Genomic DNA, 5,514 nt, shown 5'->3' with positions numbered 1-5,514 from the left:
ATATATATATATATATATATATATATATATATATATATATATATATATATATATATATATATATATATATATATATATATATATATCATCAATTACACCTACATTCGACAAAAAGCAAAATCTTGACATTTTTTTTCCCAACCATAACGTGAAAGGAAGAGTCTCAAAACTCTTAAAAACACTGGCTAGAAACCTAAGTGTTCCTAGCGATGTGGTCAGCACTTAAGTCAGCGCACTAATTTATCTCCATGACCTTTTTTGTTCACTTAGAAAAAGGCACCAAGGAATCGTAATCAGCGATATACATGCGTTTTGGTTCATATTATTCGAATATTAAAATCAACTAAGTGGTCTGTTACATATATACATATAATCATGAATGAAGAAAACATAAGTTTGATTCCATGAACCCAAAAGAATATAATTTTTGGATTGGAGGGAAGCAATGACAAAAATGAGACATAGAATGACACGTTTCATAGCTAGAGCGCTAAACCGAACCTTATGGCAATGATATGATTCTGTGCAGGCACGTAAGCACAACTAGTTTTTAAATGGAACCCTACGATACACTGTTTGTTTAATGCTTTTGCGATTGCCATTTACATGTTTTGTAATATTCGAGGGCCACAAAACATATTTTATTCCTATTCGGTGGGATTCTACATATTTCATCAAACTCATGTTTCTTGCACAGGTATCTTAATAATGTCTCCCTACAATAGAAAATTATTGATATATAGTTTTATGACCGATGCAAAAAATGTATGTATACTTTATTCATTCAAACGAACTTTTCATAGAGGAAGTAACATATGCAATCAATAAAATATGATTCAGAGTTCATATGCGGAGAAAGATCACAGAATAAGAATAAATATGATAAAGTTTGCATTATATATATGTAGTGGATAATTAACAAAAGTCACTATGTTGATTTTTAAAAGTTTACAAAAAATCATGGGTTAACTAAAGTGATCTTAACTTTTCTTAAAACGTACAAGTTTTTTGTTTCTATATTATAAACTTAAAGAGAATATTTTGATGGAGGTTATTAATAGGATTTTTATAAATGATTAAGAGATTAATTTTACAGTTATATTAACACTTATTCAGGCCCATGCTTCATAGCAACCTGCATATTAAACTTCTAATTTTTTTAATTGTTTACTCCATTAGATAAAAATAAATCTTCTTTAACTTTTATATATATATATATATATATATATATATATATATATATATATATATATAATCTTTTGATTCTTAAGGAATAAGATCTAAGTCATGGTTAGGGATGACAACGGGTCGGGTCGGACACGAATAGTGCCTACCAGCAACCCGACCCGTTGGATAAAAACGTACTCGCCACCCGACCAGTTATCCGCTAGGTACCTGTTTAAAAAATATTCGCGGGTATTAAAAAATCCGGTACCCGCGGGTACCAACTATCCACAACGGGTTTAATCTGCGGGTACCCGCGGACACGAGTTTTTTTGCCATCCCTAGTCATGGTTGATGATAGTTTGATTAACAAATTGATTGAATTGATTAAGAGAAAAGAAAACTCGATTAATTAAAACTATTAAAACAGGTTATCTGGTCCGGTTTTGATTGATTATCTCGTGAGTCAATCCAATTTAACTCACTTATTAGTGAACTAAAATTTTTTTAACTCGATTCGACCTATCATGGGTTGGTGGATTAAATGGATTGATTTATTTATTTAAAATATTACAATTTTTTTTTTAATCCAACACTTTTTTCTAATACGTACTCAGATTTCAAAATATTCAAACTCATTTAAAAAATTTATTTTTTCTCATTCTAACAATAAATCATTCATCTCAAAAACTAAATCATAATTCTAAATAATCTCAAAAGTTAATCCAACCTATTCATCTTCTTAATAAAGCTCAAACTTCAATATAATATAAATACAAAGGTAGAGAGTGAATGAAGTGTCATGAGCGTGTGCCTTTCTTCCCCAAACTTAAATAAAAAGGTTTATGTTTGTGTTTTGGGTTGGCGTTTAAGAGTGATGTGAGGTTTTAATGTTCGAGTTAGTGAGTCAATTCAGCTCACCCTAGGTTCAATCTGAGTCGAATTCTTGATGGACCGAGTTCATTTTTGGTTTATATTGAAATTTGTAATTTTTTTAACTCTGCCTTATTCAAATTCGTGATGGATCAAATTGATTCATGTGTTTTAATTCATTTTGAGAACTCTACAAATTAAATTTTAATTTTTATAAAATATATAGTTAAGTTTCACCATAACACTCAAATGAAAAATCACTCAAGTAAGAAATATATTATTTAAGTGAAAATGTTATTCTTATGCTTATTTTTTTCAAAATAATTTATTAAGAATATGAAGAGTAGTGATATGAGATGATATATGTGCATATCTAACCAATGAGTATAAACTAAATGTTGGATGAGATATCACATATACTCAAGACTGATTGAATGTTTCTTTTTGGTTTTGAAAAACTTATAAATAAAAAAAAAATATATTGATGTGAATATATATATATATATATATATATATATATATATATATATATATATATTAATTTTATAGTTTAAATCTAGTAAATTAAATGGAAAGAAGTTGAGTAAGAGTCTTGGACTGAATTTTGTTGAGAAAATGCATCAAATTCACTTTTACATCGGTTAAACATTTGATATAATATGTACTTGACTTTTTACATATAATTTCAATTGATGTAATAATTTACGTATAAGCAATATAATATGTGCAATTTGTAATAATGTTTTTAAGAGTTTTTTTATGTGATGATTAATAAGATCACACTTCACCTCTATAATACAAATGATATTGCAAATTTAAAAGAGGATAAAAAACTACTCGATGAGATAAATACATTTATATTTTGAAAAGCTGTAGTTTTTTCTAACTATTATATTAGGTTTTATGATCAATATATTTTGGATAGTTTTAAATGTAGTAAATATATATAGTAAAATGAACTTTTGTGATTTACAAAATTTCATGCACAAATAGTTTTATAATTGAGAATTACCAAAAAAACATAGGATTACCATATATTAAGAATTGTATGAATAATATTTCAAGAATATCTCGACAATAAATTTACAATGTCCTAATACATCTAGTTTACACGTTGATAATCACTCAAACTACTAATAAGATGATTAAACAATTGATGACATATTAGGGTTATCAATATAAGTACACCATAAAGACTCATAAATACAAAAGTTCATTAAAATAACATAATAGATGGTCATTTCAAAGCATATACATTCTTCCAATGAGAAAGAAGAAATAGTAACAGTCAAAGTTTGATTGTAGAGTACACGAGAATTTGTGTAGATTTTAGTGTTCACAAAAAATATATGTGACTTCAAAATATGTTGTGTTGTCCCCCTCGTTACTTCAAAATACAATATACGACTTTAAGTATCATTATTGGTGATCTAAATGGTAAAATACTTTAGAAGGTAAAAAAAAAAAAGTGAAAATATAATGCAAAATGAACTTTAAAAATATTTCTTTTTGCAAAAAATAAAAAAAAATGTAACCTCTGACTGCTAAAAAAAATAAATAAATCTTACAGAAAAAGAAGAAGCTGAAACATGAGTTGCCTAGGGAAACATCTTGCGAGACTAAGTATTAAAATTGGAATACGTTCATGGTTTGAATATAAAGTGTGATACATGCATAATGTAAAATTTCCTTTTCATGTATTATTTAATTTTACATATATTGCCGTTTAAAATATAATATTTTTTTGTAATAATTATTAACTCATATCTAAAATGATTTTTATATGGTTATAACCAGGTGAAAATACCTCCTACACCGATAATATATATAAAAATTAAACTTTTAAAAAATAAAAGAAATAAAGTAACTGTCGATGTCTAGGGATTTCTTTAAGGTAATGCAAGAATATATGGTGACACTTTAAACTATAGCGAAAAGGACTCTAAATTTCTTAAATATGGAACTTTTAACATAATTAAGATATTTAGTGATGTAAGAAAATGTTATAAAATTTTACATTTGGCTTTGGTATATGATGATGGCTGAAGAACACAGAATAATGTGATTTCAGTGAAAAGGAAGGTTGATAAAGAAAGTTGCGAATGAAAAAGGGTTGACAATCTAAGAGAAAATGAGCATAATTAGGTGAGAAAGATAAAGATGTGAAAATAGTAAAGAATGAAGAAAGGTTAAATTAAAGTGGATGAATAAAAAAGTTAGAATTTTTAACGTAAAATAGTATATAGAAAGAGAAGTAATTATCACACTTTTTAAAAAGAATAGAATTTAACTCACTATCATGTGTGTGTCTCCATTGTTTGAAGTAATAATGGACGACCTAGCCAGCTAGATCGAATAAACATCAATACAGCTATCCTAATGTATTCTACCATTTTCACTTCCCTCATATACATTTTACAATTTTATTATTCAATTATATATGCATTAATTTATTCACTAATTATAATGACTACCAACTAATAATAATAAGCTTTACAACTATTGCTAACAGCAAAAACGTTTTCTTTATATTGGTAGAATTTTAATCAATATCATACGTCATTAAATAATAAACAATAATAATACAGTTTATGATCCTATTATTGTGGACAGAACCCTAAACCTTTCTATAATCTAAAAAAAAAATAGATTTTTAATTTTAATTATAAGCATAAAATTACATTTTTTTTTCATTCTTTCATTCATGTTTTTTCCTTCTCGAATTAATAAACGTTCAATTCTTTTATCCATTTATCATAAAATTATGAGAGATGAAGAATATTAATAAATAACCGTCAAATTTGTCTATAAAGTATAAAAGTGATATAAAATGGAATTAGATAATATATTAAAAAATATTAGTACACTAATTATATATTAAAATATGGTAGGTTATATCCAAATAGTTACTGTACAGTATTATTATTTTCTTTAAAAAAAAAATTATCATAATAGATCACTTAGTAGTATTCTTTTTTTTTTCCAGTGTTTTGTTACATTACACAGGGTAATATACAGATCAAATTAAATTGTTATAACTTTTTTTACATATTATAATAAAGGTTTAATACCCAACTTTGTCCTTAGTTTGGTTGACAAATCTCAATTTAGTCCCTCTTTAGAAAAGTGTTTGAAATTGGTCCTTATTTTTAAATTTTTGAGTCAAAATAGTCCCTTCGTTGTGTTAAATCCTTTTTTTCTCTCTTTTCTTTTTATGTGCATTGTAGGTTTTTGTCAGCATTTGCAGTATTTAATGATTATTGTACTTTTCCCAATAAAATTTAATATGATTAAATAAAAATATAATTTTTTAATGATTTTTTTGTTTTTGTTTAAATTTTATGATGTATATAACTAAATAATATTTTGTTTTTATGATGTATATAACTAAATAAAAAATAAAATTTAAACAAAAACAAAAAAATTTAATATCCTTTGTTGAATAATAAAGTCAAAAAAATTTAGTTGGAATACCTT

The sequence above is a fragment of the Vigna radiata genome, chromosome 7 (assembly GCF_000741045.1).
Source record: "Vigna radiata var. radiata cultivar VC1973A chromosome 7, Vradiata_ver6, whole genome shotgun sequence".
Lineage (NCBI taxonomy): Eukaryota > Viridiplantae > Streptophyta > Magnoliopsida > Fabales > Fabaceae > Vigna > Vigna radiata.
Note: the sequence above shows the minus strand (reverse complement) of the source record.